Source organism: Neolamprologus multifasciatus, chromosome 2, assembly GCF_963576455.1.
Source record: "Neolamprologus multifasciatus chromosome 2, fNeoMul1.2, whole genome shotgun sequence".
Lineage (NCBI taxonomy): Eukaryota > Metazoa > Chordata > Actinopteri > Cichliformes > Cichlidae > Neolamprologus > Neolamprologus multifasciatus.
The window spans coordinates 11256817-11280163 of record NC_140440.1 but is presented as its reverse complement, the minus strand read 5'-3'; the positions used below and the strand labels follow the sequence as shown (position 1 = coordinate 11280163).

The 23347-nt window shown below is 36.9% G+C and overlaps 1 long non-coding RNA gene across 1 annotated transcript in view; it reads right to left on the bottom strand.

Annotated features, from left to right (window-relative positions):
- Positions 1 to 6794: 6794 nt before the first annotated feature.
- Positions 6795 to 23347, bottom strand: part of LOC146523996 (uncharacterized) — a 315951-nt gene continuing 299398 nt past the window's right edge. Inside the window, exon 2 of the long non-coding RNA XR_014876745.1 lies at positions 6795 to 6933. This is a non-coding gene — a long non-coding RNA (uncharacterized LOC146523996). The remainder of the gene's footprint in view (positions 6934 to 23347) is intronic.

Here is a 23347-nt window from a genome sequence, read left to right as displayed (position 1 = left end):
AAGAACATTAACAGAAAATTCTTTGTTTCTCATAACAAAGTCAGAAGGGTTTGATTTGGCCTCATAGTGACTCGCAGGCCTATGCAGTAGCACAACCTAACTGAGGGGAAAAAAGAAACTTAGGCTAAGGTAACATGGTTTGTCAGTTAATATTAGACTGATAAGACACTAACTAGGCGATACAGTTGTCGCACACAAAATAGCTTGTATAAACAACTGTGGTGCTGTTGTGAATTGCAACACTAGCTCCTTTGACAAGGGCAACATAACATATTAATAACTTAAAAGTTAGCATTACAAACAGTGCATCTACAATAAGATCATCAACTATACAAGGAAACTTCAATACATCACTAATATATCTTCATCACAATCATATCAATGTACCTATTAGAGGTGGGAATCACCATACATCCCACGATACGATATTATCACAATACTTAACGCACGATACGATATTATTGCAATTTTTTAAAATATTTTGCGATATTCAGATTCTGTACATAAAGGTAAACTTTATCAATATTCATTTTATCTAATATCAAAGTCTCACACTCAGTCTTTCTCTCATTTCAGTTTTATTGTTGACAAACTGAACGGTTTGTATTACAGTCTAGTCCAACTTAACTGAATCAACCATCTGGTACAATTATAGCTATTCTGAACTATGCAGTTTATGAAAACTATGCAGCCCCTTCAGCAACTGAAGAATTTGAAAGTAAATTAAAACAAAATATAATTTTACATTAAATAAAAAAGTTTGTAACTTAATTAAAATAAAACATGTCTTAAATTAAAATAAGTAAACTGTCATGTTTATTGCTGCCAAAAAAAAGTTAAACACATTTGGACAGTGAAGGAATGTCAGGATTCTTGCTCAGAAAAAGGATCAACATGCTCTGAAGTCAGAGCACAAAAACCTTTTTTGTAACAAAATATCGATTTCTGCTGTCCCTGTATCCATACATTATTAGCAAACAAAATATCGCGATACTACACAGTATCGATTTCTTCCCCCACCCCTAGTACCTATGCAGTCAAAGCTCTCTCTATGACTTTGCACTGCAGTGATGCCACTGCTGCCAGTGACAGAAAACACAATGCATGTAGATCCTTCTAGAGGGTTATTATAGTGATTAAATTACATACAATCATAAAAGCATTTAAGTGCAGAATTATGTGAATCTTGAATTCAATCTTATCAATTACTTCTTTTTGAGGCTGATTGACTAAATGTTATGGTAGAGTCCAGGTCTGATTACATGTTTTGATTTTCAGACAATGAGAAAAAAAAAGGTGGGTGCTTTGCATCTAGCCTCTCCACACAAGCCATTTTAATGAGGCCTCATTGGACTGACAGCCTGAAAGAGGTCAGTCTGGTGTTGTATGAGGTGCAAGGAGAAACCACAGATTTCATGCAAAACTAGGGCAAGGTCAGTCGAGAACTTCAGCACTTACTGCAGATGCTGAGCACACAACACTAACAAACATGTTTAAAGGCAGATCCATACGGGATGATCTTGGCAGGAATTCACAATGCAGCTGTGGACAGTCTCAGCCAAAATGGAGCCAGAATGCAAGCAGTTTTCTGTTCAGCCTTTCAAAAAGCATGATGATTTTTTGTGCAGTGTGTTATATAGGCATAGTATAACAGATAGTAGCCCAAATACTATTATAAAGTATATTTTTTCGCTTTTCTGTGCGACTATGTGTATCCATATTGATAGATTTGTCTCAAATACATTGAGTTTAGAAGGATTGCATATTCCCATATTCCCCTACATGTAAGATACCTCTCTATAATTATGCAGTATGTCAAAAGCAAAGCCTACCTGGGTCAAGCAAATCTAAATCAAACATGACAGTCCCTGCTCTCTGCAGCCCCCACGGTCAAAAGCTAAGTTTGGTGTGAAGACCTTCACTTTCTGTCTGTGCTAAGAGGATACACCCTTGTCACTCACAGTCTATCCAGTTCAAGATGATGGCTGTATATGAGAGACCCCCCTCCACTCCTTTATAGGCTGGATGCACAATCAAAACCTTTAGATAAGACAAGATTGTACCTTCCAAGCTGCACATCTATTTAAGTGATTTTAAACATGGTCAGAAGACTAGTGTTAATCTTGCACAAACTCCCATATCACCCATTCAAAATGTATTATTCATCCAGTGTTGTGGGCTCTTGGAGTAGTAAAGCATCATTGTCACTTGTCAGAATAAATTACATCAAGATTGCACATCGACTCATTCGAACACAGACACATAGTCCCTTCCTTCAGAAAAACAAAGGAAAAAAAACCTCATACATCACCACAATTTTTTTGTCAGCATCTGTCTGGCATTCAGCCCTAAATAATACTTATAACCCTTGTGTAGCCAATTTGCCAAGGAAAACTGTTTTTACTCAGTCTCCAACCACTTTCTTCATGACTGCTTTCAGATGTTTTTCTCTGATGTCCTTTTTAAAGAAGAACATGACCTTTGTGTGGGGCATCTTCATTTGTTGGCTGTCTTTCAGTATCCGCCTGCTAAAAGGTCACCTTCTCTTTGACAGAATGGAAAAGCTAACACACGTAGCGGACTAATGGTGAGCTAACGTTTAAATATGAAGGGTTATCCATAGGTTTGCAAATACCCTGCAGTCGTGGTAAAGTTTAAATTTATTTAAGAAGACTGATGAGTCAAGGTTTGTATCTCCACTGACACTGCTTTGGTTTGAATATTTACTGCTGACTAACAAGGAAAAAACTACTGAAGACACAATCACGAATGCCTTTCATGCTTCTCAGTGAGCATAGCAGAGACTGACAGCTGTCTTTTGCAGAATATACCATAGTCAGTCAGCCAGCCTCAAATATTAAATCTAAAGCTTGCTCTTGTATCATTTGTTCATTTCATATTTATTTTTGAATACTTAAAAATATCAATTAGATACATACTTTTTGTAGAGTATTTTTTAGGGGTGGGGGAAAAAATTGATACTGTGTAGTATGGTGATATTTTGTTTGCTAATAATGTATCGATACAGGGACAGCAGAAATCGATATTTTGTTACAAAAAAAACGTTTTTGTGCTCTGACTTCAGAGCATGTTGATCCTTTTTCTGAGCAAGAATCCTGACATTCCTTCACTGTCCAAATGTGTTTAACTTTTTTTTGGCAACAATAAACATGACAGTTTACTTATTTTAATTTAAGACATGTTTTATTTTAATTAAGTTTAAAACTTTTTTATTTAATGTAAAATTATATTTTGTTTTAATTTACTTTTAAATTCTTCAGTTGATGAAGGGGCTGCATAGTTTTCATAAACTGCATAGTTCAGAATAGCTATAATTGTACCAGATGGTTGATTCAGTTAAGTTGGACTAGACTGTAATACAAACCGTTCAGTTTGTCAACAATAAAACTGAAATGAGAGACTGAGTGTGAGACTTTGATATTAGATAAAATGAATATTGATAAAGTTTACCTTTATGTACAGAATCTGAATATCGCAAAATATTTTTAAAATTTTGCAATAATATCGTATCGTGCGTTAAGTATTGTGATAGTATCGTATCGTGGGATGTATGGTGATTCCCACCTCTAGTATTTTTCACTGTTACATTTCGTTTTATTATTTATTTATTTTTGTTTTTATATTTTTATACCATGCTCAGTTTGTGTGAAGCAGCCACAGTTTCATTGTACAATGACAATAAAAGGCTATTCTATTCTTAACCAATAATGTATTCAAATGCCCTGTATAAGGATTTTATAACAGCATGCCGTTTCTTTCTTGCTTTTCACCCAGGTAGACCCATAGGATGTAAAACTCACATTGTTTTCATCCAGAAGAAAGAACAACAGCCTATATAGCATTTCTTTAAGTAGAAAAAACTGAAACTAACCAATAAGGAGATTACTCACAAAAAAATAAACAATGCTGGGGATATTTTTTGTGTGCTTACAAATATAAACATGTAGGTTTAAATACAATTTGCTTATCATTTTTTAGAAAACTAAACAATATACTTATTTTTAACAATCAACTCTCATCAAAACGTGAAATTCGTATAAAACAGTTTTTACATTATGAGTGAAAAAATACAAAGACACATAACATGATGTTGTCTGTGCTTTTGGAAGCAATGTTCAAAAAATTAAATTAGGTTTAGATGATGAGTGAGACGCCCCAGTTTAGCCTAAATTCTAAGAACACTGTTCATCCCTTTGCTTCACCATTGGCTGAGTGGAGCTGTGTTGCACTGTCAGGTGTGGAAGAACCCATGGGCCCTATAGACTGCTCAAGTCTCATCTTTAGCCACACCAGGAAGTTTCACTATTATGTTATGCAGAATGCTTGTATTTTGTCAATCTTATCAGAATAGATCTTTCAATCCAAACATTCACTTTGGAGATGTTCAGCTGTTGCTGTTGTATGATACTGCTGGTATTTAATAACCTCAGAGGGAGTGCTTTTTTAAGAATATCGAAGTGGCAGGAAAACTCGTGAAATGCTGGGCTACTCTCACAATTTCCTACAATAATTCCACATCCAGTGTATCTGAAATATCTGAAAATCATCTGCTATGTCCTGGCAGAAACTGACCCACTCTAGATTAGATGCAGGGGTCCTCATGTGTGTGCCGCAGTGCTGCCCAGAGTCATTTTGGAAGCAGATGTTGTGGACATACCACTGGCCAAAATCATCAAAGAAGTGTTTCCAGGAAGAAGAAGAAAGGCAGCAGCAGTTTATGAAAATAACATCTTGCACAGGAAACAGAGTAAATGGAAGAATGGACTGGATTTAATTAATATTTGTTTCTATATCCAAATCTCATGCAATCAATCAATAAACTAAGGTTGGCATCTACAACAGGCCAATGATCCAAAGAAAACCTCACTAACCACTATTACTTCAGGAAATGCAAGCTAAAGAGGAATACTGACAGAGTATTCTGTGCGTGCAAGGAAAGCCTAAAAATATCTCAGAAGTGAAATGATCTGCAAGGAAGAGTGGGTGAAAAATAACCAGTAGGTAAGCTGTAATATATCTGCGCCCAAACTTTTGCACATATCATTGCTGTACTTTTTCCCATGGGGCACCAGTCAAAAATCTAGCCTTTAATCCAAAGAAAGGCATTCAGAAAAAGCACAAGCAAAAGGGCAAGGTTGGAAAAACTGCCAGAAAGCTACAGACAATGCAACCAAAGACTAAGCAGAAGAAATTAAACAAGCAACACAGCTTGTGACTAAACAGAAACCCATCACTGTGACAGATATTAGCTCAGGGGTGTTAAGACATCTGCATACAACTAATCTTGTGGCTGTTATTGCAATCACTTTAATATAGAAATATTTTCAAGGATGCACCTGCTTTTGTTCAGCTACACAACAAGCACAGAAAATAACAACATTATAAAGTATTTGCTCAACTTGAGTTGACTAATCTTTTGACATAAAGGTGTAACTGCTTTTTAAAATGTTGTGAAATAAAAATCTAAAATGAATAGCCATGATGAGGAGAGCAGCTATGACGCATGTTTTTTCATTATTCCACTGCTATGTCATAGACAGACAGATAGATAGAGGTCTTTGATGTATATGTGCAGTGAATCTCTCTATCTGAGACAGTTAAAGGCATCAGAATTTTTCTTATTTTTCTCATGACAGCTGTATTATAGCTCATCCCACTTTTTCTTTTGTAGCCTTGGTTCAAGGCAGTAGCCTTCCTCCACATACAAAAGCTTTATACAAAAGAATGTCATATTGGTGGATCACTGAGTCTGTCTGCTGTCTGCCTGCCTGCCGTCTACGCTACATGCTACTATTCCCCTTTTTGGAAAGTGATAAGGATTGTTTTCTGTCTTTCCTTCTTGGTTTTATGTGTAGTATTTTGCAAGGAACTTGGAAAAGATAACAAACCAAATGATTTTGCCTATAAAACATCTCGATGAACACAAGACTATGTGTTGGTATTCCATTTATTTATTTTTTTTAGTATGTAATCTTCTTGGAAATAAATGCTTGCTTGCTGGTAATAGGGTGGGGCTATATCATACAGTTCACGGTAATACCGGTGTAATTTTGGGCAACGATAGGAAAATGAAATATCGCGATAGAATGTGGGTAAAACGCGCATGCGCAGTGCCTTTGTTTACATACGCACATGGCTGCGACGCAGAATGAGAAGAGCAAAAGCGGATCGTTAAATGAAACGGATGAACCAGAATTGGTTTGTAAAAATGCTGCAACTTCAGTGGTGGAACTGGTTTGGCTTTCATCTGTCAGATACACAACAAAGCACTATTTTTGCTAGACCATGCCAGCGGACCGCTGTTATTACTGTGTTGTTTGGAAAATACGGCACACTTAAAATCAATCCTTTGGTTTTTCTGAAAATCGACAGTGCCCCTTATAATCCCGTGTGCCTTATGGTTGTGTTTACTGACCTCGAAACGATTTTATGTGCACGGCGCTCGAAAATCTGTCAAATGTTTCAGTACGACTTTGCTAAGCTACGAAGCCGCACCGCTTGATGGATTGTCGGAGCATTACGGCTATCGTAGGTAGGCGCCTCGCGGAGTGATACGTACTGTGCTTCAACATAATATTACAGTCTTGTGTGTGTATAACCTCTTTTTAAGTTTTGTGGATATTATACATGGTTATGCTGAGGATATGTTGGCCAGTTTCCACTGGAAATACCTTTTGGTTAAACTGTCAGCAAAGAATTTGCACTGTTACATTTTTATATAACTTTAATGCGAATAAAAAAAACAGCTGCTGGTTTAAGTGAAAATACATTGATGGGGGTTTTTGCACTAATAAAGTTGTGGAGTTGTAAAGTATTTTGTCTAGTGTCAATTATATCGTCAGTTATATCGTTATCGCAAATTTTCAAATGTATATCGTGATAAATATTTTTGGTCATATCACCCTGCTCTAGCTGGTAATATGTACCCTTCTGACTGAACAGTGTGTTAGCAGGAAAGAGGGCGAAAGTGCTTTTTCAAAGAATTATCCCAAATAATTGTTGGCTTACATGTAGAACTTCAAAAATGTTTTATGTAATATTATATTTGCAAAGCGTTTATGTGTTCTTGCTATCACACAGACACCTGAAATAAAAGACAGAAAAGAGGAAATCTTTGGCTACATTTCCCAGTCTCATATTCAACTCGATCCACATGTAAGGATCACTACCCCCAGGAAAACCCTGCCGCTCTGAAAAGTCTTTGTAAGCTGAATCACATCCAGACAAGTGGGGCAGAATTTTGCTGCTGTGCACAAGGGATGGAAATCTCAGTGGGGGATATGAATTGGATGTTCTTTGAGTACCATGAATCACGAATTATAGGAGGTACACAAAATGCATTTCCAGCTACCTTTTGCTCACTTCCAGAGCGTATTAGTACAGTAATGTGACTTGGCTGAACATATGCTGACATATAGCTTTTTGTGCATATCCTTTGAATGGCACTGAAACAGTGGAATCTGTCATTATGTGCAAATTCATACTGAGACTCACTGATTATCTTTCACTTTTTAGAGGATTAAAAGATGTCCCTGACTAATTCACTGCTGACTGAATCATTTCAGCATCCTCGCTTAATACACCTCTAACCACCCAACCCCTAAATTTATTTTTCAAGGTACTAGCATGTAGTTTTTTTAATTAAGAGTCACATGTCAAATACTGTGTAGAAAGAACTATGGAACACACTGACATCATGCATACCTTTGCACTTTAGTGTTAGATGCGTTTTACTTTATTTTATATTTTTACCTTTTTCTGTTTAACTCTAAGTGCTCTCTAAATTACTTTCAGGCCTTATGAAGTACACAGCTAAGCTAAGTAAACACTGGCTTCAATACATGGACAAAAGCACTGGTCCATCTACATATTGCAAACACACGAGCTGCTTGGCCATGGACACCTATGCCATGAAGCTGCACACCATTTTTGTGTTGATGTTACTGTCAGACTACTTTTGGAACTCTGTAGTTGCTGAGTCAGCAGTGCTGGTGACTTTTATGCACTACACACCTTAGCACCCGGAAGACCCTGCTCTCTAGATTTATAGGGTCTACCACTTCAAAGCTGAGGTACTGCAAGGTACTTCCTAAATGCATGAATTTAAAATTTTAGATTACTTATAGCTGATCACAGAATATTTAGGAGGGAAGAAACTTCACAAACTGACCTGTTGCAAAAGTGGCATATTGTTACAGAACCACACTCAAATTCAGTGAGCTCTTTCTTTGTCAAATGTTTGTATATGCAGGCTGCATGGCTAGGTGCTTGATTTTATACACCTGTGGCAATGGAACTGAGAAAACCTGAATTTAGTTTTACCAGCGTGACTTTCAAAGAAAAGTAAAATACATACACCAACAAAAACATCTTCTACTAAACCTATTTAACAAGATAAAATGGATCAGATTAAAACATACCATCTCTGCTGTCTGTCTGCACTCTACATGGACATATTCACCTGCTTGCACACCTCCTGAAGAATTGTCAAATATTGTTACTATTATATTTAAATAACAAATTTCCCACGTGTGGGACTAATAAAGGTTATCTTATCTTAAATAAATATCTACTATATTACCAAAAATGATTTGTTATTGGATTAAAATGATCGTGAAACATGATCAAGCATCTGAATCATCTGAAAATATTCATGAAAAATAAAGGTGGAGTATTGGCTAAACAGCTGCACCTGGTTAGCTTGCCTGTTTTTTAGACGTGGTCTGTGCTGCCATCCCCTCAGCTAGTCAAGATGGTTAGCAACAGCAAAATCATCTGTTGCGATGCTGAATCACTGAAGCTGGTTTAATTGCTAATGCTAGCTGTGTTTCAACACAAAGCAGGTCTAACTGATCTCAGTGCAGTCAACGCAGAACAGCGGCAGCTTCTGCTCTCCCATGCACATGCGCAAAAGACCAGAAGCAAACTGCTTGCATCTCAGCTTGCCCACTTCCACCCAGTGTTAGTAGAAGAGGGAAATGCCCTCAGAGACAGCGATGACTACACTTTGCTATGGGATGAAAAAAGCGCAGCTTTTTAGCGACAATAGCCAAATGCAGCCACACGATGCCAGTAAGGTAAAGGCTGGATGCACATATTCATTGGCAATCGACGAGCTTTACAACAGTACTGTCTGAAAAAGAGCTGAAAGTGGAGCCAATGTTTTAATTATTGTATAGTTTTAGATTTGACTAGTAAGAAGTCATAGTCTTGTCCTATACGCCAAAAACATCTGCCAGCTTCAGCCACACCTACTTCCGGGAGGTGTGGCCACACTCACACACTCACACCCTGTAGCTCCTAGCTGTTACAGAAGAATGGTGTTTAAAGAAGACACTCTGACAAACTGTGTGATCATATTAAGAGGTCTCCCATCACTAACATCTCTTATCACATCTCATCACTAACAACTGATATAGAATAATGAGACAGCCCATAGACGTGCTGCTTAAGAGGTATTTTAACTTTTCTTTCCAAGCGTTGTGAAAAATATTCCATTTGTACCTGGCACAGTGAAAATGTCCACGCTATAATCTGAACATTTATATTAAAAGGTGAAAGTGGAGTACAAGTGAAATCTCTTGTACTACAGCTGACAGGGTCGGCTTAAAAATGCATATTCAGCAACACGGAATCAGGCCCAAAAGAGCATATTAGCTCTAAACATGCAACAACCTTCAGGGAAAGACAGTAAATATTTAGTTGAAAAAGTGTTGTTATTGGATGAGTAAACGTCTTTAATCTAATTTGCATAGTCCCTTGGGAGCACTACTACAGTATGTGTTTTTCTGAACTCTTTTAAACAGTCACTCGTCATGAAAACCCACACTCCACATGCCCTGCAGCTGAGGCTGTCTGCCAATGGAAATTAAGTTAGTGATACATTAAATGCCAGTGGAAGTATAACTTGCATAGAAATTCATATCAATCTATATATATATATATTTTTTTTTAATTTATTTTATTTTATTTATTTATTTTTTTAGGGGGGGGGGGGGGGGTAATCAAAGGAGGTAAAGGACCAGAAAAGGCAGGACTGTGCTGTGTTCTTTTTACCTACTAACAATGTGTGCATTAATAACAACCCCTGGATTTCTTTTAAACTTGAATCTTTGACAAAAAAATATGTTAATTCTAGTATCTTTTAGATTCTTTTGCAAGTTAAGACCCTACATAAATACAGAGGAAAGAGAAAAAAAAAAGAAATCATGATGATCCCTCAAAGCAAGCGCTTTGGCGACAGTGGGAAAGAAAACCTCCCTTTTAACAGGAAGAAACTCCAGCAGAAACAGGCTCAGGGAGTTGCAGCCATCTGCCATGATGGGTCGGGTAGGAAAACAGGACAAAGACACGCTGTGAAAGACAGCCAGAGATTAATAATCTAATTAATGATTAAATGGAGTGCAGAGTGATGTATAAACACATAGTGAGTGAAGAAGAAACACTCAATGCATCATGGGAAGCCCCTAGCAACCTAGCCCTATTGCAGCACAACTAAGGGAGGATTCAGAGTCACCTGACACAGCCCTAATTATATGCTTTGTCAAAAAGGAAAGTTTTAAGAGACTGTGTCTGTCTCCTGAATCCAAATTGGAAGCTGGTTCCACAGAAAAGAGGCCTGGAAGATGAAGGCTCTGCCTCCCATTCTACTGAACTGAGTTTTTCTAACCATATTTCACAGTTTTAACTCTTAAATCACACAGCCATCACCCAAAATGCTAGAGTTTGTGTTGATATGTTGCGTGGCCTTTATTTTTAAAGGTTCGTAAAAAGGATGATTCATATAAGTATTTGATTTTAGTAAGGTAAAAGCTCATGAATTAAAAAAATGTTCAAATGAAAAATTAATACAGTGGAAAAAAACAAACAAACAATTATTTAGTACTTTTGATTCACTTCTTGAATTTCAATTCAGCCTCAGAAAGGTTTATGACATTGCTGAAGTCTGACTTGAAAGACTAGTGTTTTTTTGGAAAGATGCACCAGACTGAGCAAATACTACTGGTTCAGATTTATCTTCTTTGCTGAACTGCAGCATTAATCCTCAGAGATGAAAGAATTGTTCATGTAGAAAACACAAAATGCTATTTACACCATCTTACAGTCACAGCATTTTTTTAAATAAGGTTTCATGCTGTATAATTAGTCTTTATCAACAGTCCACATGTTAATATACATAATTGTATATTAACATGCAGTTGATATTCTTCATTGTGACTCTCAAATCAAATGGCTGCTAATTTTATTCCTTTTATCCTCAGACCTCTTAGAAAATGCATACTTATATTTTTCCACTTGAATCAGTATGGTTATTTTAAGCATGCAATTACATCTGCAATGCAAAACAACAATGAATGCGGTGGTGCTGAGCCTAGTCTGCTGTGGTCCTGGTGAAATATTACACGTTGAATGTTTTTCATTTAACAGCGTCTCTTTGTTATAGCGTTGTTGTGTTTCACAGCTGGGTATCATTGATTTGCATGGCGAGAGTAGAAAATGAAGTCACCTAATTCTCATGTTATCAACATTTCTCGGTCATTCAATCAAGCCTTATCGTAGTGCGCTGCTGGTCGCATAATGACAGTAATAAATTTACAAACAAACACCTCCCTCACGTTTTAGGTTTCAAGAGTTTCACACAAATGTGTGCTTATGATAGCATGCTGTTTGTCAGAGAAAATGAATCTGTTGCTACCGTTACTACATTTAAGCCATGCCATGAGCCTGAGACGGTGGTCATATTTTTGTAACTGAAGTGATTACCTGTGATTTACAAATAGATTTAACATTTGTTTCCTTTTGTGATTGTCTGTTCATCTGTTATCTTAAAATCTGATGACAGATTATGAACTTATATACTACTAAATACGTCCTAACACTGAAGTGTGGCTGTTTGGACCATCACAGGGCAATATCACTGAGGAATCAAAAATATTTGGAAAGTTTAGCTAAGTTTTATGAGTCATATATTAACTCTGTGAGCTTCTGGGTATGACTTTGCAAAGTTCTGGCTAATTCCTGCCGGGCTGGGAGACTAGTTTTCACAAACTACTACAGTATGCCAACCCACTTTTTCTACTTACCCTTTGCAGTATCCTGCAGTAAAGTAGCACATTAAGCTTAACTATTTATAGTGTTTTGCCCCTTTTCTACCTGTTTTTAAGTTCCTACTTTGATGTCTTATTGATTATCCTTCTTTGCCACCCAACCTCTGCCACTTCCAACCTTTGGCCTCATAATGCAAAACCTATCAACTCTCCTCTGTTATTCCACTGATCACCTTTACTCCACTGATTCTTCCTGAATTGCCTCATTACCACAATTTTTGCATCACAATTAGAACCACAGTACCTTTGCATACAATAAACCGATTAACTGTGCTTTGGTATCTTGTGTTCTGTTAAAATATCATTCTGAGTCAGTTTATTATTCATTATGTGTTTACAGCACCCTCTGTGGTTGCTCCAAGTAATGCACTTTAGAAACGGCTTTATTTTGAAAAAACGTTATTGAACAGGAAGTCGGCTCAGTCAAGCAAAGCAAGTGAGCAAAAAGAAGGGAAACATATCGGCCTTAGTGATGGGATTTCCGGCTCTTTTTAGAGAACCGGCTCTTTCGGCTCCGAACCGGCTCTTCAGGTTGTTTTGTTGCTTTCATTAATTTATTATTAACAATAATATACAATTATGCACAAAAGGAATTACTAATGTAAAAAAAAGTGGTTTTATTTATATATGTTTATATATAAATATATGTGGTGGCCCCTAGAGACAAAACACGTACAAACTCCAAAACACATTTCTAGCATTAATTGAACTTCCAAAACAGAGCTACTAGATCACTTAAATTACACAATTGAAAGCATATGTGTATGGTTTGTGTATTTATACACAAGCACTCCTATATTTTAAAAATGTTAATTTACCTGTTACTACCACACACCAAATCCGGTCGTTGGTACTTGCTGGCTTGTGTAGCCACTAGGAAACAAAAGCTCAACACTGCGCCCAGCATCCTGGAGCACTGCTGTTGTCTTTTGTACATGCTTCTGAGTTTTTATTTGCTTCTGAGTTTGTACATGTTTTGGAGTTTGTACGTGCTTTGTCTCTAGGGGCCACCGTAAATATACTTTTATTTATTCACTCCACATAAAATGTAATAAATAAATCATATAATACAAAAACCAACTATTCACATTTCAACTTTTAACTATTTCAATTTTTAGCTTTTCTTTTTAAACAAATTTAAAGTGAAACAACACAAAACACTGCAAACCACAACTTAATATTCAATTAAAATATGAAAACAAAAAGAAGATGCACATTCTCTGTCATATGGACCTGCATGAATAAACTTTCTGAATCCTTTATCATCTGCAACTGAAAATAGTTGTGGATGATTACTATACCTTTCTAATGTGACGTTGTTGTCCCTGGTCCTCTTTCTCTTTCACAACCACTAGCACTTTATATAGCCTCTGTAGAAATTATCCACATATTTCACTTATCTTAACTGCAGTACTGTATAATTCTTTATGAACAAACATTCTGTACAATATGATAATTTTAATTCTACAACTGTTTATAACTTGCATAGTTCATATTTCTGTATAGTTTTCATATTTATATCCTGTTCATAGCCTGTACATCACTACAGCCTGTACATACTTTTAGTTATAGCATATTCATAACATACCTTCATAGCGTGTACATTGTAACATACCCATAATAGACCCATATTTTGTACCCTCATATAACAGACTCATTTCTGTAATATATTTATATATCTATATTATTGCTAATATATATTTTGTAATATATCTATATCATAGCTAAAGCACTTCTGGATGGATGCAAACTGCATTTTGTTGCCTGTACTTGTGACATGTGCAATGACAATAAAGTTGAATTCTATTCTATTCTAATTATTATTTGCAGATGAGCTTTAAAACATGAACCACTCAATAGTCTAGAAATTCTCCACAGCTGTGTCTCATGACAATGAGGTAAGCGAGTGCTACGTTTGTGGCAACTGCTGTGTGCAGATCAACAATGGATCATATAACCAGTGCGGCAGAGAGTATGACCGTGCAGCGTTAAGTTGAGTTGTAATAACTTGTTACTGCCATATTATTGCCTTTTGGTTTCTACATTATTGTCTCACTGTCATAACACCAAACTGTATTACATGTGCTATATTTCTACATCTTTCTACATTTTAGGAAGCACTGACTGCTCCTCACATTTCATAAATCAGCAGGGGGCTCTGTGAAAACTATTAAAATAGATGTGATCTGACCTGTTCAGGTTCAGCTATTTTTATTAGATTTTTTTTATTTAAATTTTTTTTTGATTAAATCTTTAATTCAACTACAGGAAGATTTCATTCAAATTAAATCTTCCTGTAGCTATCCCTGTTTTAATTTAAAAAATGTCCATTCAAATGTTTTCCAGTTGCCTCCAGAGCAACTGAGACCAAGACTTTCAGTTCACCCACAGCAACAGAAAAGAGGATGTTTAGGTTTATTAGATTAGATTCACAAGATTTGTTTTTAACTCAAGTGTCGTTGCTAGATGTGACTTTATTTTTCAACTACATCAGTGGTGGTGATGAGTCAACACGCAGTTCATTGTGCTTTATTGATTGTATTATTGTTTGCAGCTGCTGGGAGTGATGCAGACGGGAGGTTAGGTTTGAGGGTGGTTTCAGGCTGAAGGCAGTTTTATATGTTCCACTGTTTACAGTGACTGCACACTTTAAAGCTATGGGTTTAACAGCCAGTTAATGTCACCTTATTAGCTTATTGTTATTATAGTTATTATTAGTAGTAGTATAAGGCAGGAGTTTCTCTCGGTCTGTATTTTTGGTAGATCTACTCATCAATCACAAAGGACTTTTTTAGCTGGTTTCTGTGCAGGTTCAAATTGTAATTAGAGCCATCCATCCCTTTGCCAGACTGCAATGTTCACTACTACTTGCATTTCTGTCAGGAATCTGTTTTTGTTTGTTTGTTTTTTCTTACTGTGCTACTAACTTGATAAAATGTTTATGTTTTTGTTTTCCTTCTTATTCTCTCCTTGCTTTCTCTAAAAAGAGAAAAAGAAAGAGAAGACCAGGAATCAAATCAACGTGAAGCCCTGGAGTATAGTCAAGAGTCACCACATGCTCATTTAAAAAAGAAAAAAAAAACAACAACATCTATGGATGATGTAGAGATGAGTGTGTTTTCTCACTTGTAATAAGCTTGTGGACAGAAACATGCTCCAAAACATGTTCGGTTTTCAACAGTAAGTGGTGAAATGCTGTTTAATATTTACCAGATTTGAATAATACAACAACATTGCAGAGCAAAATTGTCAACATCAACCACTGCGTATGAAGTACTCCATCTCCAAGATAAATCCTCCACATCTGAACCCTGTTTGTGAAAGTGAGCAAATGAGAACATCCGCATACAACCAAACAACATGAAGAATTCAACTGTACCGGTTTCATTTCTTCCTTTAAAAAAAAAATTCAGAGAGCAGTGCAGTTGTTGACGCGTCTGTCAAAACAACATCTTCAAGCACGCTGCGATTTTACTTATCTATTTTAAGCACAAGTCAGCATCCAACATTGCATTAACATGGAGATGTGGCATGCATTACCACTTAATTGCCACTTACATTCTGGGGGTCAGTCATCATGCAATCCTTACGTGCATCCTAAAATTGATAACACCCACAGACTTTTATTTTGACCTGATTTGAATGTTATCAGCACACAGAATGACTATTATCAGTTGTTATCAGTCCTATACTTATCACTATTAGGTGTGCTCCTCTATCTTCTAGCCAGCTCAGCGGGCTGTTATCATCCATTGTAATCTGTACAAAACAGAGTACCACAGATTATAGGAATTTCTAACACTCAGTGGTAAATGTCATAGCAAACTCTCAAATACAGCTTTGTAATGAGTGCTTTACATTGTAAATGGGGTAATTTTACTATAAATGTATGCTTTTCCTTTACCTAACCAGTACCTTTAGTGTCTTGTGCTTAACAAGCCTGTTCCTTTAAACATTAGTTGAAAAATTAACCCCAGATACTTGAACAGTCAAGCTGAATTTTAATGAAATTGTGAATGAAGGATAGTTGAATATTTCCCTTTTCTTAGAATTGAGCAGCTATGTCAAAATATGAATTCTTACATTAAAAAGAAGACTTCAAACCTATAACGCGGTTATACAGAATCAATAAAATGGCAACATTGTAGAAGAGGAAAATTGCTCCAAACTTAAAATATAAAACTAAAGAAAAAAGAAACCAAAACAAATCATCCAACAGCATCCAAAACTGGGTGGAAAAAAAGCAAATAAATCTGATAAAGGGTGATGAAGAAAAAACAATATCTTGGCAACCAATTAAGAGACACTACAAAGACAATGAAGGCGCTGCGATAAAAACAACAGAATACATCAAATTACAGTACTTCTTCCCTTGTCATGACAGCGAGTTGTTTTATCCAGTCTGTGAAGACAATCATGTTTATGGAAAAAAATAAATTCAACAGAATGTTTTATATGTGCAGGCTGTACGTGACTGCTGATTGATGTCATAGTTATGGAAATCAGATGAGAATGACAAAATTCACGGCTGCATGATGACCTTGTCTGGCCATTCTTGATAGAAAACTGAAAGCAAAGAGTGATTCGAAGAAGACAAAAAAGGGAATGCAGCGGACCAAATTGAACGTCCGACTACTCATCATAACTTTTTTCTTTTTTCTTTCTGAAACCATTTGAATTTGGATGAAGGGGTACTTTCATAGTTCTTTAAAACCATGGTCCATTGGCATGAAACCAACCAGCTGGAAATGGTTTTCACTTTGGCAGGAAGACATAATTAATGAAGCCCATCTAATGACTATTAGCTAAGTGTGGCCCTGAGCAGAGGGGCAAAATGATGATTTTAATGAAAACCATCAAATTGAACCATTCATTGGATAATTATCTGTAAATTTGTTTAAAGGATTTCATTGAGTAGTAGTTAAACCAGATATTGGCTAACTTGAGTCAGCAGGACCATGACACTTGAGAGCCGTGGACTTCTGAGACCCCAGAGCTTTCCCAATCGATTTCAGGAGGCAAAGTACAAATATAGGTGATTTTAAACAAAGGTACATTTTGTTTTTGTTCTTTTTGCTACCTTGGCATTCACAGGGTACTGATGACACCCCTCCTTTATTTGAGCTGACATTAATAATTATCTTTTGTCTATTGTGAGTGTTTCAACTGTATAGATGTGCCTTGCTGATGTACTCCAGAAGTAAGATTGGGATTATTTGTAATAGAGAGTGGAGGTGGAATAAGAGCTGCAGAATCAACATTTGTAGCATAAGGTGAAGCCAAAACCTGAACTCATTCAGTGTTGCTGGAGCTTTAACTTTATTGTTTGTTATACAAAACTATGTATGCCTCTCTCTGTGTGTATTTTTTAGCACAGAGAAGTACTATATGTGGTAATATTTAAGTGGTTCACTTTTGCCAAGAAGCGTCTGTCAGTCACATTATATCTACTCTGTGTAACTCTACTGCCAAAATCTTTCTCTAGCTTGTTTTCAGTCATGCTCACAATGTGCCTCCAGGGATGTCAATGCCAGTCATTCAGCGCGTCCACCACTGTGGGTTAGACAGAAATGTATCTACAGTGACTGGATAAATCGCTATCATATGTTTTAGTGACATAGCTCCTAGACATCAAATCTTAATGACGTTAATGATTCCCCGATTTTTCCTTTAGCGCCATGGGGTTGATATGTGTGGTTTTTAAATAAAACATTTTCTTTGATGTTGATGTGAATGTTTCCCACGGGATGATTTGTCTTAGCTGATCTCTTAATTTTTCATTTTCCGCCTGGGCAGCAATGTGGGTGGCATAGTGGTTAGCACTGGTGTCTCACAGCAAGAAGGTTCCTGATTTGAACCCCAGTTGGGACCCATTTGTGTGGAGTTTGCATGTTCTCCCTGTGCCAACGTGGATTTTCTCTGGCACACAAGCTAAAGACATGGATGTTAAGTTAGCTTAAGATTCTGAATTGGCCATGGATGTGAGGGATATATAGAAGCTGGTTTAATTGTGCAGAATAAAGCACTGTATGAATCTATGGATATAATGTGACTTCTAGGCCAAAGCCCTTTGAATAGTTGGTAGACTAGAAAAGCTTAATATAAAATTATATCTGGTTCAACTGTAAGTTACTCATAGTTTCTTTTTCATGCAGCTTGTGCTACTGAAATGACATATTTATCCGCATTAGCAGTGGTTTGTTTTCAGTGGTTTACAATGTGATGGGACAGCTAACATTTTATTGACTATAATATGTAAACACAACATATTTTATGATTGGTATTATTTTAAAACAAGCACTATAAACATTTCCTTTCATATAGCTAACCAAAGATGAAATGTGCTGTATTTTTTTAAAGTGTTTCTACCCTTTGTAATAGGAATATTTTTAAAAGGTGCTAAACTCATGTATACGTAATCCAATGTATGTACTTTTTCTAAAGTAAGTCCAGTCTAGTGCAATGGAATGGAAATTAGAAATAAGGTGAGAAACATTTGAATGTAATTTACCATTCACAACTTTTAAAAAAAAGATTTATTCTGTACAAAATGTTATTTGGTCTCTATTATTACTGGTATCTAATTATTTGTGCTATAAATAGTCATGGCTATGGCTAATGGTCTTGTGTGAACTGATGAGGTTTTTTTAACCTCATGTTTGAAGTCCAATTATTTTGAGCTAAGAAATTAAAGCTTATCCCTGATCCATTTTTCCCTCAGTTTTTCTTCTGTGCACAACTTCGTACATATTAGGCGCGATATGGCAGCCTCGCCTCTGTCAGTCTGCTCCAGGGCAGCTGTGGCTACAACTGCAGCTGCCTCCACCAGTGTGTGAATGAATAGTGGTATTGTAAAGCGCTTTGAGGCCCCGAAAAGAGCTATATAAATGCAATCCATTGTTATTATATTATTATTAGAGATGGACCGATCCGATATTACGTATCGGTATCGGTCCGATACTGACCCAAATTACTGGATCGGATATCGGTGAGAAATAAAAAATGTAATCCGATCCATTAAATATCAAAAAAGCACCTCGCAAAACTTGCTACATGGCGTAACTCGGCTCATAACCGTAGCACATCGCAGCAGTATGCATCACGTGATAGAGCCGCTGTGTGTATTTGTAGCCTCGCTAGCAAACCAGCATTTCATCTCCGAGGAAGTTTTCCCAGAGAGAAGTAAAGCAAGTGTGTAAGTTCATCTCTGAATGTCTGTAAAGCGTTCCCACGTTAAGCTTAACAACCAATATATGGAGGGACTGCCTCTTCTCTCTCTCTCTCCTGCTGCTACTTCAATCGTGAAACTGATCAATGATCAGCTGATCGGCTTTTCTGTCGTGAGTCCGTCTCTCTTCTTAGTTTTTGGCCCACTTCTCACCAGAAAGAGGAAACCAGCGGCTGAACAACAGCAGCACTATTAAGCTTGATAAGCTGTTGTTAGAATTTATTTAATATTACTTTCTACAGCAGGATGTTTTCTACGTAGCTGATGGCTGTCAGGGGCGGATCTAGCAAAATTTAGCCAGGGGGGCCGATAGGGCATGAACAGGGAAAAGGGGGCACAAAGACATACTTTTCTTTCTTATTCTCATTTAAAATGTCGAGCTTTTAATAAATAATTATCTGACTCTTACACCAAAAGTTTGAATCTGATGTAAAATATATAGAAGTCCATTACTGTATATAGTAACTGTTAAGTCTAATATACCTTAGTAAGCTATAGTACTTTTTCCTTTGGGAAGATACCATCTGTGCAGTCTGCAATTCTGTTGAAGAAAGATGTTGAATCTATTTAATTATTCTTGAAAAATAATTTATTTTTGTGCATTTTCCCCCTGCATCAAATTAAATTTGATTACATCGATTAAGCATCATGAGGTGGAGGGTGGGGGGTGGTTCCCTATTTTTTTTTTTTTGCTGGGAGTTTGCAACCCTATTAGTTAGGTTGCTTAATATTTCTGCTAAGTACTCTTTAAAATACCAGAATAGGGAGGATGGAGCAGGTTTAAGTTTATTAGATTGATCAGTGTTGCTGATCTATGAAATATTTTGTTGTATTTTTTTACATACAGGTATAACAGAATAGCTTTAGTGTTGTTATTTATTTAAACTTGAGTATAAACTTATACAAAATGCAGCAAGATATTAAAAAAACGTTTTATTGATTAAAAAACACACTATATCGGATTCATATCGGTATTGGCAGATATTCAAATTTATGATATCGGTATCGGACATAAAAAAGTGGTATCGTGCCATCTCTAATTATTATTATATTATTATTATATGCATATGAAGTGCTGCTGACTAAGATTTACATAAGAGAACCTTGTGTACACATGGCTTCATAAATCTGCACTTTAAAGCTTCAACATTAGAACTTCAGCCACTGCCATATTTAGAATGTGCAGTAATAAACGAATAGTAGCAAACTTGATTAGCAGGCAGCACTGATAAAGCACTGAGAGCCAAGAGTTTATATACCAAACAGCGATCCATGGTATTTGTCAGATAAATCCATGTTGCTGCAAAATGCTCCACAAGGCACAAACACTGTCAAGAAGTCCAGTACAGTGACTCCCAGGTATCGGCTACTGCTGCCATTAACTTTAAGCTAGTTACTGAACTGCAGTGCTGTTTTATAGTAAATGGTATAGTAGTTTCAAGTTTCCTTCGTTGTACTTGATGCCCAGAATTGCTATGTGCAAGAAATGCTCTGGATTTGTAGATGCGATGGACATCTCCTTTCATTGTGTGAAAATGAAACATGGTAGAAACTACATCTAAAAAAATCACTTTGCTTTTCTTGTTTGTCAAGAAGCAGGCGTAGATTTATGAGGTACAATCACATCTGCAACAATTAGGACAGGGCTCGTGGAAGCTCGCTGTCACGTGAATGGATGAAAGCTGGAGAGGGTTTGAAGTTAAGACACAGGAAGAGATAGAGGTGTCCGGGTCGGAGGGAGGTTGGCGGCTGGTGTTGAAGAGGAGGTCTCTTAGGGTGGAGAGAGAGCACATGGATACGATATAGTAGGCAGTGTGCAAATTAGTTTGGGGGCTTCAGTGGTACAAGTCAAGTGCTGAGTTCTTTGTTTTTCAGTTGCTCACATAGCCTGTAGGAAAACAGGGTGACTAGTCAAAATTTGCAGCTTGTGCCAAGCCCCCCTGTCCTACTTGTTTGTCCCAGATCTGCTGATGCAGTTCTCTCCCTTTCTACATTTTTTTTCTCTACAGCTGTGGGCATTCATTATTCAAACCATTCCTTTTGAATTCTCCCTCTTTCGTGCTTTGCATGAGGATTAGCAATGCAGCACTTGTTATTTTTTTCAAAGTAATACCCAAATATATTAGTAACGTAAAATGGGATAATCAAGGTAGAATTTGTTTTTCTTTCCATTTGGCAGGACAGTATACCAGTTCGGTGCTTCTTACAAGGCTTATACTTACTCATAACAGCTCAGTATGTTCAGGGCTGAGTGGATCTTGGCCTGTCTAAGGATGTAAGAGCCACTCCCTAAGGGAAAAGATATTCAAAGCCAGTTGCATCCATACTGCACTACATGGGGTCGTTTTCCAACTGTGTTTTTTTTTTTTACTCTTGCACAAAATGTTTGCGTTTCAATTTCAGTGTCATGTAAAAATATTTTTAATTATGTGCCAAGCCAGTATGAACAATGTAGGCTTACTCGTTAATCTCATGGAAAATCAGTGAGTGCCCTCCTACCTCACCCCCTCAAAATCAACTTGTGTGTGTTAAATAACTTTAGCATGTAATGAATCCATAGAAATTGGTTCATACTATGACAACTCTCAAGTTACAGATCTTTGGAATACATAGTTGTGAGCTGAAATGTGACATGGCTTCATTAGATTAGTTAAAATTAATGAACACAGAAGTGAGTTCATTCTGGGTGTTTCATGGGGGAACCTTTTCTCTGATTTATATGAAAAGACCCTACTGTGTTATACTCTTGATTTCAGATGGCTCAGTAAAACAGAAAACAAATTCACACAATCAAAGAAAGAAATATAAGAAGGCAATGCCGTATCAAAACTTTTTCTTCTTTACTTTTGTTACTTTTGTTACAAGTTTCTTCTGTCCAAAGAATGTTGTTACAGAGTTTTTTCTGGCTGTGTTGGTTTTTCCTTTCTTTCATTTTTCCTTTCCTTTTTTTGTTGGCAGAGTCTGATCTGGGCTCTCTGTTCTCAAGGCTTATGAATCATTTGCACCTTATGTGAACCTCAGTTTTATACTCGCTATTCCTACTTCCTGAAGTGTTCTTCACTTGTCTGGACGTTGCAAAAAGGTTTTCTGTGATTGTTCGCCACTGTTTTTTGTGACTTTTTATGTTGCTGAGCTCACAAGGCTTTTTCTTTGGTCTCAGAATATCCCAAACTGTTGTTTTGGCCTCTGCTAAGAATTTATCTCTCTCTGTGATGGATTTCTTTTGATTTTGCAGCCCATGTATATATTTATTTATATGTTTATTTGATCTGACAGCTCTTTTGACGACATATTGTGGGTTCACAGAAACGGCTTCAAAATGGAAATGCTATGCTTGGAATAAACTTTAGACCTTTCACCTTCCTAGAAGTGGCTCGTGTCTACCCATGGAATAGCTTTGGAATGAATTGTCCAACCAAACGCGAGGCCCTGAAAACAAGGAGTCGTTTTAATTGGATTATGATGCACTGTATCCACAATTCAGGGTCATTGTATTGACCTACATCCAAGTACTTTTACACCACTTGCTGCATTCACCCATTCACACATAGACTCGTAGATGCTTTCTTCCATGTTTAAGATGCTTTTTATCAGTCACAGAGCAATTTGGGGGTCAGCATCTTGCTCCTAGATGCTTTGACTTGACGAGCAATTCTATTCTTCAAACTATAGAGATTGAAAATGTGACGTCATTCAGGGGTAAAACCGCAAAGAGTTCTGGGAACTCGTGGCAAGAGGTACTAGCGCACGCAGGCTTTTAATTGAAATCAGTTACACAGCGATAAAAAGAAACACAAAAAATGGCAAGAAGCTGTTGTATTATTAACTGCAATAGCCGGTCGCATGACAGCCACGGGAAGCCGACGGGTAAAGAGATCGGTTGTTATCGGATTACGTCTTTGAAGAGAAATTGTTCGAGCCATGTTTCCGAAGTAACAAACAGGCGACGGATGGCCTGGATTGCAGCCATTCAAAGACCAAATATAACGTC